This window comes from Schistocerca gregaria, chromosome 4 (assembly GCF_023897955.1).
Source record: "Schistocerca gregaria isolate iqSchGreg1 chromosome 4, iqSchGreg1.2, whole genome shotgun sequence".
Taxonomy (NCBI): domain Eukaryota; kingdom Metazoa; phylum Arthropoda; class Insecta; order Orthoptera; family Acrididae; genus Schistocerca; species Schistocerca gregaria.
The window spans coordinates 202,173,226-202,189,019 of NC_064923.1; the positions used below are offsets into that span (position 1 = coordinate 202,173,226).

At 37.4% G+C, this 15,794-nt stretch overlaps 1 protein-coding gene across 2 annotated transcripts in view; it reads right to left on the minus strand.

The window, feature by feature from the left end:
- LOC126268215 (transmembrane protein 245) overlaps positions 1-15,794 on the minus strand; it is a 266,256-nt gene that overhangs the window by 247,765 nt on the left and 2,697 nt on the right. The gene's annotated exons all lie outside the window — the stretch shown is intronic.

Genomic DNA, 15,794 nt, shown 5'->3' on the forward strand with positions numbered 1-15,794 from the left:
CTGAGCAGGAAGACCATGACACCATGGCCGATAGAAGTCAAGAAAGACATCCAGGAACTGAACATAACTAAAACTGACTTTAGAAACCAAGCACTTCTCAGAAGGCTACTAAAAGAAAAGGGGTTTCAGGACAGATCACCCCGTAAAAAGACTTGCGCCCTTTGGACAAAGGAGAGAGAGGAGAAACAAAGCCAGAGAATGCGGGATTACTGGGCAAACATCAAGTCCCTCTCCAGGCTGAAAAGTTCAAATTTTCATTTTATGTGATAGAAAGTTTTGCTTCACTACTTATGCAATTACAGTTTTTGAATTGTAAGTAATCTTATTAGTGATTATTTCACAATGAACCAGTTTTATCAACAAGTCTAAATTATAGGTCTTTCTGTACCTGGGAATTCCTTCATCACTGTTGTATGTCACCATTTCACAGTTAGGAATATATAATTACTTAATTAATGCAAAGCGAGTCCAGTTGCTGATATGTATTTTATTTTAGCCCCCCACCAATTCTGGTCTTATATCCAGGCCATTTTCTGGTGGATCTGAAACTGTCATGTTATCCCATTTTTACATGTTCGAAGTTTCATACTGCATGCAGTACCAACAGTGAACTAAAACTCCTTTTTAGATTTAATAAACATCTACAATAGTTACACTGGTCCAGGTCGAATGTAAAGTTACACCATCTAGCATCCAAGACACTCTTGTGACCTCTACAGATCCATGCATTTTAACTTTTGCCAGTCTCTGCGGAATAATGTAACTTTTTAATCGACCTGTACACACTGGCCACTGTCAACACTGTAGATTTTCATTAAATCTAACAATTACTTTTATCCTTTTACTGGTAAAGCCCGCAACTTGAAACTGTGACCACATCAGAATATAACTTCTTTTATAGCTACAACATGCCAATAGTTCAAATGCATTTAACAGTGCAGTTTTTATAATGATGACATGCCCATCTTTCTCAAAACATCAGTGGACCTATAACTTTTAAATCAACTAAATTTTAATGTTTTTTATCAGCTGACAATGCTTCACAAAGAGACAGTGTAAGATATATACACTCTTTCTGTGCTTATACTGTGCATTTGTAAGCTTTGGTTTTCATCTTCTATTCTGTAAAATATCCATATACCCATCATATTTTGCATTAACAAAGGTAGTTTTAGATCCACATGAATATGGGTACAAGATGGCATTGAGCGGTAATGTTGTAAGTGAAATCTGTACAAGTAAAAAACAAACTTAAATTTGCAAACAACTGCAAGATTTGTGACAAGAAAGTATTAAAGGGTATCTAGTGTAACAACTGCCACCGTTGGTTTCATGAGTAACGTTCCAAAGTAAGCATAAAATTTGTAACTGAAGATTATACATGGTCTTGTCTTGTGTGCGTTAGTTATGCCTGTGAACGCAAATTTAAAGACGTAATCAGAAAAAAGAATGAAATAATCAGAGCACTTCAAAGTGATATGTTTGCTCTAAACAAAAAGTATATTGCTCTGAAGAATAAGGGTGCACTTTTGGAAAAGAAAATACATTTCTCTCCATCGCTAGAAGATCACAATAAAGAATACGTTGTAAACAAAGTGGACATGTTGATTCACCATACAGATTGTACTTCATCAAAAGAAGACAACCAGAAATACCAGGAAACTGAGAAAGTCTTCTCATCTCAGTGTCATGTAATAACGGTTTTTCAAAGGAATAGCTACATTTATGTCAAACAATGGTTCAGCAGTGGAGAAACAGCTACAAAATAAGAAAGTGAAACTATTTGGTGATAGTCATGCACACATCATTCCAGAATTATTAACAAACAATGTGAATGACAGTTTTCAAGTTTCTGGCATTCTAAAACCTGAAGCAAATTTCGACGTGTAACAGTTAGCGTTAACGAAGAATGTTCTGATTTGACAAAGACTTGTGCTGTGGTCATAGGGGGTGCCAATAACGTCTCCAAGAACAAAGCTAGTGCCTTCACTAAGAAGCTGTTTAAAGTGCTGCGGTTCCTGTATTACACCAATGTCATCGTAACAAGATTGCCACTAAAGTATGACTTACCAAACTGGTCGTGCTTTAACCAAGAAATTAGACTTACAAATATGAAGTTAAAAAAATTAAGCGCCAAGTTTGTGAATGTTAACCCTTTCGTGGTTGATGGGTCATATATGTCCCACTAACTTTGAGCGCCAGTTCGAGTGTCGGGATATATGTTACCCAGCTCTGCACGGTGCTGCCATCTAGGGACGACTGTACTGAACCTAAGAAAAAAATCAGGACTGCACTGCAAAGGCAATAGAAAAGCAGTGACGACCTTTGTTGACTGGCGTGTATATATGGCCGCTGCAACGCCACTTATTTGTGTCATTCTTCAGTTTTCATCATTTCTCACTTTCCAGCGATGGCTGAAGTAAGTAATTCATCTTATTATTAACTTAATAATCATTTTTTAGTACAAATACAGTGTGGAATGTACTTCTCAGCGACTGTACTATGTTATAATCGAAATAAAATTAGTGGGACACATGTGTCCCAGCAGACATTATTTGTAAAGATTAGCAAGACAACTGATTAATGGGTATTCATCCAGGAAAAAGAGGGGATCAATGCCCACTTTCTTCCCAGCAAAGAGAGGAGTCTCTAGTGTGCCAGATGACGTCCGGCCCGTGAACATAGGCAAACATGTACCAAAAGACAGTGGCACTAGGAAGCGATGCAGATTTTGCAGCACAAACTCTAAAGAGAAGATAACAAAAGTTGTTTGCACTGCTTGTGGTGTACCACTCTGTGCCACACCATGTTTTTCCAAGTTTCATGGCAAGTAAAGTTTTGTAAGTATTGATCATGTATCATGAAAACTGAAATGTAATGAATACTTTTTACACTGGCTCTACACAAATAAAAAGATTACATGCATGTATAATTTGTAGTTATTTTATTCTCTGCAAAATCCTGTTTATGGCTAAAAAAATAAAATTACAAAATCAGTCAGTCAGCAGAAAAGGTACACTGCGTTGGTTCATGGGACGTGTGTCCCACTTCCTGTAGTGAAAAAATGGAGGACTTAAAAAATATTTTGGTGGTGAAAATATAATAATGGTACTGAAAAGAAACTGGTATCACCATCATATTTTAAAAAATATGTAAAAATGAATTTTATCCATGAAAGGGTTAAGCTGATAGACATTAGTTACTATGAAAGAAACTGTTTCACATGCCTTGGATTACATCTCAACAGATAGAGTAAAAGGATGCTAGCTTCTAACATAAGCAATGCTCTTGAAGAGATCTCCCTCGCAATGAAAGCAGAAGTAAGTCTGTTATTATGCTGGGCGATCCTTCACAGGGAAACTAACAGAGTGGACCAATTGCCATGGAATTTGGTCCACGAGAAACACAATAACAGAATGCAATTTAGAATTAAAGCCCACTCAGCTGCCATATTTGATGACCAAATGATTCTCTGTTTGATTTAGTTCATAATAACTTCATAATGCATCTTAACGTAGGCAGTCTACCAGTTGGAATGATGAACAATCTGTATGAACTAGAAGTATTTCTGGAGAATGCAAGTTATGTAAAAGTTATATGCTTAAATGAGCACTGACTCAAAAGTGAAAATATAAACTTGATAAACTCACTTTCAGGTTACAATTTAGCAGCAAGTTTTTGTAGAAAAAACGATTATGGAGGATCGTGAATTCTAATAGAAGAATCACTAAGCTTTGAAGTCAGACAGACTTTTAATTGCTTGAACGACGAACTATTATTTGAAAGCTGCTGTATTGAACTTTTGGAATGGCATATTAATTATTAGTATATATCATATCCGTGACTACTCAGCTACATGCGCATTTTTAGACATATCTGAAATCTTGTTGTATAGTTTGCAGGTAAAAAGGCCATAATTTGTGCTTGCTTCAACATAAATGGAAGAGCTGATGACAGATTTGCTGTTTCTCTGAAGGACACGTTATCTACAAACAGTTTAACATTAAACTTTAGTGAGTACACTAGAATAACAGCATCTTCCGCAACATGTATAGATAATACAGTGAGCAGCATCAACTATGGTTCCACAGAAAAGTTCATCTTAGAATTAGGTATATCTGACCATTCAGCTCTTTTCATCTCATTGCCAAATTTAGACAAAACAGTAACAGTGAAACGAGTCAGGAGCTTCAGCCAACACAATGTGAATACGTTTGAATCAAGACTAAATGAAACATCCTGGTCTTACAGCAAGCGGTACTCAGTAAACACAAACTACAATGCTTTTGTATCAGAATTCACGAGTGTTTTCACTAATGCTTCCACTTCATAACAGCATGTGACAAAAATTGTAAAAAGAACTCATGGATAACTGAAAGCATCAGGATCTCTAGTACTAGAAAGAGGAAAATGCACATGGAAGCAAAGAACAACCATGTTGCAGAGTTTGTCAACTATATAAACAAATACAAAAGAATATTTGGTAGAGTAGATAAACAGGCAAAACAAATGACAATTATTAAATACATATCAGATGCCACAAATAAATCAAAAGCTGCATGGGAAATTGTCAGAAGTGAAATGTCTGCAGAAAAAATCAAAAGTTTTAATCATAAATTAGAAATCGCTGGGGAAATAATCACAAACTTGCAAAGAAGTCAACAGCTATTTCATAAATTCTAAAAAAATTGACAATCTCCTTCCTCCACATGAAAGTCCCAATATAATGCAGCACAGATAACTAGAATACAAATTCACTCATGTATCCTGCTATGAAGTGGCTAACATTATAAAATCCCTAAAAAAAATCTCAAATCTGTGGGATGGGATGAAGTTCCAACAAAAATAATAAAGGCAGGATGTGATAATATTGCATCCGAACTCTGTCACATAATAAATCAATCGTTTGATGAGGGCTGCTTTCCAGACAGGCTAAAGTATGCAGTTCTACCTATCCACAAGAAGGGCAGACAAGAGCAGATAGGAAATTTTCACCCAGTATCAATAGTACCAATTATTTCTAAAATATTTGAGCGAGTAGTGTGTAACCAACTAGAAAAATATAACAGAAAACATAACATTATTCGTAATAATCAGTATGGATTTAGGAAGGGCCAAAGCACTGTGCATGCTATTAATGAACTAATCACTAAAATAAGCAAATGCCTCGATAACAAGGAGAGTGTATCCGGTATCTTTGGTGAGCTCAGTAAAGCATTTGATATGGTAAACCATACGCAGCTGCTCCTCAAATTAGCTTCTTATGGCTTTCATGAAAAAACCTTTAAACTGGTTCAAGTCGTATCTCAAAAATAGGAAACAGAGGGTAATTGGGTTGGGTTCTTTGGGGAAGGAGACCAGACAGCAAGGTCATCGGTGTCATTGGATCAGGGAAAGATGGGGAAGGAAGTCGGCCGTGCCCTTTCAGAGGAACCATCCCAGCATTTGCCTAGAGTGATTTAGGGAGATCACGGAAAACCTAAATCAGGATGGCCGGACACGGGATTGAACCGTCGTCCTCCCGAATGCGAGTCCAGTATCTAACCACTGCGCCACCTCGCTCGGTCAGAGAGTAATTGTACAACATAAGGGCGACCCGAGGTCCATACTAGGCCCATTACTATTTTTACATTATATAAATGACATGCCAGGCAAGGTAACTTCAAATATGATTTTGTATGCACTTGACTCAACAGCAGTAGTCGGCTGCAAAAACACTGAAGAATTAGCACAGAAAACAAAACAGACTCTTCAAGAACTAGAAAATTGGATAAATAATAACGCTATGAAACTAAAACGAACAAAAACACAAATTGTACACTTCAGGACCAAACAAACTGTTGAATATATAACACAGTTAAGTTATGAATGCAGAGAACTGATAACTGCAGACTATATTAAATTTCTGGGAGTGACCATAAATAAAAACTTGTCATGGAGACTGATCATGTGGACTGCTTACTGAAGCATTTAAATAGTTTTGTTTATGCAATGAGGGTTCTAAATAAAGAAACTGACTTAGCTGTTAAAAAACTGTGAATCATGCATATTTCGTATCAGTTGTAACATGCGGCATAATTTTTTGGGGAGCTGAAAAGGAAGCCTCCTCAGTGTGTTCAAGCTACAGAAAAAAATTATCAGAGCTATGACTGGAAGAAATAATAGACAATCATGCAAACCTTTATTTGCAAGCCTTACTTACTGACAATTCCTTCCATGTTTATATATGAAACACTTCTCTTTGAGTTAAAAACCCACATATTTTTGAGAGAAATTCATTTACACATGCTTATGAAACAAGGCACAAACAAGATTACATGTAAACTTGCCACAGACTAACATTATTTGAAAATACTCCATATTAGGTGGCTTTGAAGCTTAGCAATAAAATGTGTTCAAAGTTGAAGAACGGCAAGCTAGAACCCAAAACATTGAAAAATATTTAAAAAGCAAATGCTACTGTAGTGTGGATGATTTTATAAACGAGGAAGACAAGTAAGAGATATTGTTTTGTTTTCCTGTTTTTTCTACATTACATTCTATGTGTATGCTTATGTTTCCTTTTAATGGAGTTATATGTTCTATTTATATGTGTTCACACTTATAAACTATGTATCATCTGATTATGTATCTATATATCTAGATGTATACATATATACTACTTTTATGAAAATATATGCTCTTTGAAGTATCTCCATATTTATAAACTAGAGAAACAAATATGAAAAATACTTAAAAAGAATTATTTTAAACCACTGGAAATTTTAAGAAAAAGGAAGAAATTTAACATGTAATTATCTTTTTATGTTGTAATGTGCTTCTGGGAGCATCCATATGCTTTATCTTAATGTATCTTGTTTTAAGGTATACTTAGGTAGGCATAGAATTATTCATTGACAAGTCACCAACGTTTCAATCGAATGATTGTATATAACATGTCATGTGACAATAAAGATTCTATTCTATTCTATTCCATGGCCTCGATGTGGAGGCTGAAACCCATCATGGACTTAAATAAACTACACCCAAGCAACTGGAGTGGCCTTTCATTCATAAAATTCTCAGATGCTCATTGTAGTCCATAAACCAAAAAATCTTGCAGTGGGAAATGGGTATGGAGGCCAAGAACCTATGAACAATAACAAATATTCCACAGTCTGAAAGCATGCTAGAAGTAGCCACAATCAAGCAACAAACAATTCAATGCCCTTTTTCCACCTTTCCTCGTCCAATTCCAGAACAAATTCATTCTGAAACAAAATCTCTTATGTGATTTGTAACAAAATGACAAAATATTTCTTTCTATTAACAAACAGTTCATCACCCACTAAAGCCTCTCATAATTCCACAAGCCTTTCATAGTTCGCTGTGATTTTCCTGACTTTTCTAGCTAAGTGAATTTCCCTTAGAATTTCCAATGTTCCATGCTTTGCAGACAAATTACCAGCCTGAAGAACATCTGCAAAACAATCCAGTTTTCCTTTTGTATGAATAAGGAGATCATAGTTACATTACAAATTATGGAGATTACATTGCACTAGCAATCAAGGAACAGAAAACAAAACTGGAACCCCAAAAATCCATGTGCATTAACATAAGCTACTAAAGTGAGTGTGCATGCCTGAGGCATGCTGCAAGTGCACTCTGACACCATCACCACCACTATAACAACAACAACAAATGTTTTTTGAAAGATTAGTAAGAAACAAAACAAGTGCCCCACTGTGGAACATAACCAAGTCTTGCCAGTTGCCAAGAAAAACAACAACTTGAGCAAACAAAGAACACTCTCAACACAGATCACATCAAACAACTGCCTTCTAACTTGAACATACTATAGTTTCAAACCACTGCAAGTCCATGTTAATCTACTTAGTATGTGATATCCACTTGCCTGAGTCCAGTGACCTGAGCATTTTGTAGTAAGCCTGGTGCCTAACAGTGTCACAAGCATCAGATTGTTACTGGAAACCAGATGTTGGAGAGTGGGAACATCACTTCACTTCAGACATTAATCTTCAGAAGGGATGGGCATCTTGACAAATTCTAGACGATGAGGAGATAACCACAACCAAGTATGACAGTAGAACTGAGTTTAACTTTCCTTGTAAAGAAAGTACCCATCTTTGGCAGCAAATAAGAATTCTGGTGGCCTTTTCCTGCTCATAATTGGCAGACAGTGAGGATGTCAATGTTCCTCACAGGCTTGAGAGAGGACAGAGGTCGTAAGGTGAATGTTCTGTGGTAGTAAGTTAGGAGAGAGTAGTAGGAAGGACTGATAAAGTAAAGGCTGTCGTAATGTGAAGGGAATCCAGACGGCATCTGGGGGCAAGAACATATACAGGTCTGGGAGCAGTGCTAAAATTATAAATAAGTGAAAATCAAAAGATAATTATCAGCCATCATAATACCCACACTGGCTATGAATCATGTAAACTTAAGTCATTAAACAAACTCTTTATTGGCTAGGAGTTACATGACTGAAATCATAAGAATGCTGTCTCATTCTTTGTGTGGCTGCACAAACAATTAATCTTATCATGGCACATCGAAATCTTACAATGTGGACCCTCTCATTAGATGCAGTCCAAAATTTGGTGCAAACCTGTCCTTTCTGAAGCCAATACCTTACATCATGGCCACAGTTAAACTAATTTTCAACACACTGCAAGTGATGATTGTCAATATTTGAACTAACTATGGGTGAAGATGAAAGAAGTGCACCAAATAAGTGTTTTGGCTATGACTTGAAGGCTGTTGTGCATAACTGGCACAATAGATCAGAGAGAATGAGTAGATTTTGGAGTGTTGCGTCTGACAACACACTACCAGTTTTACTAGAAGCAAGCAAGATACAAATGCTCTGGTTCAGTAATTTCATAAATTGTTGGCAATGAACAAAGAAAATTGGGTGAAGTGGAACAGTGAGGTGGGAAACAGATTACAGAATGAGGACTAAAGAGGGAGTGATAATAAGAGAAAAAAAGGACTGCTGAATATTGATACCAACAATATTCATATTCATGAGTATGCCTGGCAGTCTGCATAATGCTTAATCAACCAAGATAAACTTTCAGGAGGAGACTCACTCAACGCAAATAAATTACTCTTATCAGGTAAGTTGTAAAGAAAACTGCCTGGAAAAATCTATTACAGACACAATATAAGGAAGTAATAGTGACAACTTCCCAACACACAGGACACAAGACTTATACAAGGGGGATTCAAATGAAACCTGGTCACTATTGTAAAGTAATGGTAACAATTTTATTAACTCAAAAATGTAATTACACACAGTACACATACTCCAAAATAATCACCAGAACTATTGGCCCATTTATCCCAATGCAACACTAACCAGTCGATTCCAACCTTGAAGAAGCTAGTAGGCTGCTGTTGGATCCAGTCACACACTTTGTCGTCAGTTGCGAATCGATGTCCATGAATAGCTTGTTTTAGAGGTGATTCTGTGGTTGTTCAAGACTAAAGCACTCACTTCTGCAACCATTTCCAGTGTGATGACACGATGAGCCTGTCCAGGACACCATCGTCTTCCACTGACCCACATCCCTCAAGAAATCGTTTGCACCATTCCACAACACCTGAATGACTCAGACTGTACTCACCATACATAGCCTTCAACCATCGCTACATTTCACGGCCTCCAACTCCCTCCGCCGCCAAAACTCGAATAACTCCTCGTTGTTCCTGCTTACTTGCTTGCATGTTCGGTAGTGGACGATAACTTGTGTGACCACCTTCTCTTCGGCGTGAAACCACACTGGCACTATGCAACATCAAATGGTACGCACGTGTCATTCTCCCTACCAACAGATGGTGTAGGCCAAAGGTAGACCCACTGACCAGGCTTCATTTGAATGAACCTCCTCATATTTCCTTCAATCAAGTTGCAGCACTTTGCAAGAATTTGAACTGAAATTAAAGGAATTATTTTGCTCTAGAAAGAAGCTGGACAAGTGTAAGAGAGTGATAAGATATCATCAGTACAACAATTCCTATCCCTAGCTGGAGCAGTACATAAAATAAGGAAAAGGCAACCACTCACTCATAGCAGATAACTGTGTGGAGCACAATAAGATAACAGAAAATGGCATTCACACTAGCTTTTTTCATTACAAAAGCACACACATTCACACCTACAAAAACCATAGCACACAATCCCGTAAAGTGCTCAACAGCTAGTGTGGAAGCTGTTTTCTGTTATATGTAGCTGTTTTCCATGGACTGATCCACTATGGCTGAGTGACTGCTTTTTCCTTCTTTTACACACAACAATTCACATTAGTATAGATGATTTCATGGGTGAGGCTCTTTAAAACACCATTTGAAGAGCAAGAGCAACTGATTGACTATTTACCTCCTAGATCTCAAAAATCAGTCTTGAGGTTGGATTCCATTGGGAATCATGAGCTCAATGACTACAATATTAATATTGTAAACAAGAAAACTGGCATCATCGATTCTAAGAAGTTTGAAATCATGTATTACATGAAAACGATTTCAGTCGCTGTGTGACGATATTCAGTGCAAAATTACAATCTTGATGACTCATGTAATAAAAGCACATTTTACAACTTCAACATGGCTGTTTTAATACATGCTTTTATTACGTGAGTCTTCAAGACTAATATTTGCACTGACGGTGTCACACAGTGACTGAAATTGCTTCCAAGTAATAAATGATTTCAAACCTCTTACGACTGATGATGCCAGTTTCCTTGTTTACAATTAAAAAATTTTGTTTGTAACAAAGAAAGAGATTATTCAGCTGCATGCTAAAATATCTACAGTAAATTTTTATTGTGATTTTGAGGGACAGTATTACTGTAGATCCAATAACATGAAAGGCAAAATATATTTAGCAATGGACCTTGCCACCGGTGAGGTGGCTTTTGTACCTCAGCAATACAGATAGCCGTGCAACAATAATTGAATAATTGATGGAATCTGCTACGAAGCCAAACATGGTTCCTGAAGAGGGGCCGCAGCCTTTATAGCAGTTGTAGGGGGAACAATATGGATGATTATCTGATCTTGTCTTGTAAAATCAACCAAAATGATTTTATTGTGCCCATATTGTGAATAGCTGAAAGCAAGGGGTAACTCCCAAAAGAATGCAGGCACTGTATGATTAAATCACAAAAGGGATCCTCTTGGGTAAAATAGCCCCCATTTGGTTTTACGGGTAGGGACTACACAGGAGATAGTCATCACCAGAACCTAACATGATATTCTAGAGGTCACAGCGAGTTAACATTAGATCCCTTAATCATGCAGGTAGGTTAGAAAATTTATAAAGGGAACTTGATAAGCTGAAATCAGATAAAGTAGGAATTATTGAATATCGATGGCACGAGAAACTGAACTCCCAGTCAGATAAATAAGGGTTATACAAAGTCACATACGAGTAATGCAGAAGTGGGTTTTTTCAAATTGATTATGTAATGGTAAGATACAGATTTTTACAGCAAATAAAGCAGGCGAGAGGGAATACAAATGTTTGAGAGATTATATATGATGTAAATAAAATAGAAAGAAACTTCCACGTGGGAAAAAATCAGTTTGGATTCCAGAGAAATACAAGAACACGCAACGCAATACTGACCCTAGGACTTCCCTCAAAAGATTGGTTAAGGAAAGGAAATCCTACATTTATATCATTTATAGACTTAGAGAAAGCTATTGACAATACTGGCTGCAATACTCTCTTGAAATTTTGAAGGTAGCAGGGGTAAAATGCAGTGAGTGAAAAAGCTAAACATTTGTTGATATCAAATACACATTCAAGTCAGCAGACTTTTTAGTCAGAGTAGCCACAGCCTGTATATATCATTTTGAACATAAGACAACTGAGTTACGTTTTGGTACCCTACATGAATTTTTGACTATTAACTTGTACAGATTGCATTTGCTGATGCACCTAAAATGTTGCAAAACTGATTGTGCTTATCAATAAAGGTCTAATCTTCTGAACAGATTTAAGTGTCATGGAGTCTTTTCTGAAGGTATTTGTCTAGAATGTGATCATGTGTGGAAGGGAAACATGACTATAAACAGTTCAGGTAAGACAACAGGCTTTTGAAATGTAGTGTACAGAATAATGCTGAAGATTAGATGGATAGATTGTGTAGCTAATGAGCAGGTACTGAATAGATTTTGTGAGAGAAGAAATATGTGGCACAACTTGGCTAAAAGAAGGGATTAGTTGATGGACACATTGTGAGATGACAAGGGGTCACCAATTCAGCATTGGAGGGAAGAGGCTTGCATAGGAGGGAGTGGCATAGAGAGCAGTATCAAACCAGTCTTTGGACGGAAGATCAACAACGTACGTAAAAACTGATTTAAGTCCCACACCCTTTAGGTTAAGGGATATTGTGCTGAGCAGCTGCTTGAATACTGGGTTACAGCAATGGATCAGGAAACACACAAGCTTGTAATGCTGTTAGTTACAAGGATTTATCATAAGCTTCAATGATCACATTGAGGCAGCCCTTAAAAGATTATGCAGACTTAACTGCAGAAAAATTGTTTATGGAGGCTTTAATTTGGTTATTTTGTCAGACAGTACTGATCCAATTCTGAACTATTTTTTACAGTAAAATTCCCAATGATCATTTAAAGACATAAAGCAACCCCCACTGACCGTTAATTTCTATTCCCAAAAACCTGCCATGATTTACTTATAAAATGAATAGTCAGTGTTTTAGCCAATTACAATGTCAATTACAAAATATACTGACCATTTAGATACAAACCTAAGAATAAAAGTAGTGTATTGCAGAATCACATCATGATTCAATCACAGTGTTTGGAGAGAATTATAAGAACAATGTTGAGGCAAAATTTTAATGCAGATAGTGGAAATTAAACTCTTACTCAATCATTTTCCTACAGCTCTCAAAGTTTTCTTTTCCTCATATAATAAGGGCAAGGAAAAAATTGACAGTGAGAAAAATAAGGGTTCTACCAAACTAAGAGGAGAAGGTGTATCCATACGTTGAAACTTCAAATGATGATATTATTTGATGACCTTATGCTAAGCCAAAAGACTTATACTTAATTCAAAAGATAAGGTGTATTCAAGAGCTGAACCTCCATTATCATGAGTGCTCTATCCTGTTAATGTTGGCTGGCTTGTTGATTTGGGAGGAGGGGACCAAACAGTGAGGTCATCCGCCCTGTCACATTAGTGAATGATGGGGAAGGAAGTCAGCTGTGCCCTTATGATGGACCATCCTGGCATTTGCCTGAAGCAATTTGGGGAAATCACAGAAAACTTAAATCACGATGGCCAGACACAGGTTTGAACTGTCATCCTCCCAAATGCAAGTCCAGTGTGCTAACCACTGCACCACCTCCCTCGGTCTGCTGTTGTTGTTGTTGTTGTTGTTGTTATGGTTTTCAGATCAACACCTGGTTTGATGCATCTTTCCATGTTAGACAGTCCTGTGCAAGGCTCCTCATTTCTGCTTAACTAATTACAACTTACGTCCATTTGGAAAACAACTTGCTGTATTCAAGCTTTGGACTCCATCTACAATTTTTATCCTCCACACTGTCTTCATTACCAGATAGACAAATCCTTGATGCCTCAGCATGTGTCATATCAATTGGCCCTGTCTTTTAGTCACGTTGTATCATAAATGTCTTTCTTCCACAATTTGATTCAGTACCTTCCCCTCTATTATTTGGTCTACCATAATTCTTATAGAGTATCATCCATATTTCACATCCATGCAAGCTACACTCCACACAAACATGTTCAGTAAAGACATTGCAACACTTAAATTTATATTAGATGCTGGCAACTTCCTCTTTTCATAAATCATTTTTTTGTTATTCCCAGTCTGCATTTTATATCCTCTCTACTACAGCTATCATCATATATCTTGCTGCCCAAATAACTGAACACGCCTAACACATTTAGTGTCTCCTTTCCTAATCTAATTTCCTCAGAATCACCAGATTTAATGCAACTACTTCCCATTACCCTTGTTTTACTTTTATAGAGTTTCATCTTCAAATATCATTTCAAGACAGTATCAATTCTGTTCAATTGCTCTCCCAAGTCCTGTATCTTCTGTAACAGAATTACAATGTCAAGCCTCTTATCAACAACAACTATATCTCTGATGTCGATCTGTTGTAGAATTTTAGAACATGTTTTTTGCTCGAGTATCATGTCGTTTTTGGAAATGCAGAATCTACTCTATAGGAATCAACATGGATTCCGGAAACAGCGATCATGTGAGACATAACTCGCTTTATTTGTTCATGAGACCCAGAAAATATTAGATACAGGCTCCCAGGTAGATGCTATTTTCCTAGACTTCCCAAAGGCGTTCAATACAGTTCCACACTGTCGCCTGATAAAGTAAGCGCCTACGGAATATCAGACCAGCTGTGTGGCTGGATTGAAGAGTTTTTAGCAAACAGAACACAGCATGTTGTTATCAATGGAGAGACGTCTACAGACGTTAAAGTAACCTCTGGCGTGCCACAGGGGAGTGTTTGGGACCATTGCTTTTCACAATGTATATAAATGACCTAGTAAATAGTGTCAGAAGTTCCATGCGGCTTTTCGCGGATGATGCTGTAGTATACAGAGAAGTTGCAGCATTAGAAAATTGTAGCGAAATGCAGGAAGATCTGCAGTGGATAGGCACTTGGTGTAGGGAGTGGCAACTGACCCTTAACATAGACAAATGTAATGTATTGTGAATACATAGAAAGAAGGATCCTTTATTGTATGATTACATGATAGCGGAACAAACATTGGTAGCTGTTACTTCTGTTAAATATCTGGGAGTATACGTGCGGAACGATTTGAAATGGAATGATCATATAAAATTAATTGTTGGTAAGGCGGGTACCAGGTTGAGATTCATTGGGAGAGTCCTTAGAAAATGTAGTCCATCAACAAAGGAGGTGGCTTACAAAACACTCGTTCGACCTATACTTGAGTATTGCTCATCAGTGTGGGATCTGTACCAGATCGGGTTGACGGAGGAGATAGAGAAGATCCAAAGAAGAGCGGCGCGTTTCGTCACAGGGTTATTTGGTAACCGTGATAGCGTTACGGAGATGTTTAGCAAACTCAAGTGGCAGACTCTGCAAGAGAGGCGCTCTGCATCGCCGTGTAGCTTGCTCACCAGGTTTCGAGAGGGTGTGTTTCTGGATGAGGTATCGAATATACTGCTTCCCCCTTCTTATACCTCCCATGGAGATCACGAATGTAGAATTAGAGAGATTTGAGCACGCACGGTGGCTTTCAGACAGTCGTTCTTCCTGCGTACCATACGCGACTGGAACAGAAAAGGGAGGTAATGACAGTGGCACGTAAAAGTGCCCTCCGCCACACACCGTTGGGTGGCTTGCAGAGTATGAATGTAGATGTAGATATTGGATCTCACGTAGATCAAATTGGATCTCACGTAGATTACTAAGCTCACAACTAAAACACTACAAAAACAAAGAAACAACGATTCTGAACATTACTGAAGAAGAAACAAACAAAACTGGTGATCCAAAGCAAACTAAACCCCAAGAAAACAGTTATGGCAGAAATAGCAACACTTTAAAATCACTGGACAACAAATTCTGTTATTACAGTACCGTACTTCCTCACAGAAGCAGCAAACAAGACACTTTCTCAATAACTGAATAGAGATGCATTAGATTAATTTGTGTCAACACTGCGTGCAGCAACAGACATTAGCTTCAAAAATAAAACCTCTCTCGACTTGTCTTTTGTGAAGGAGTCTTCACAC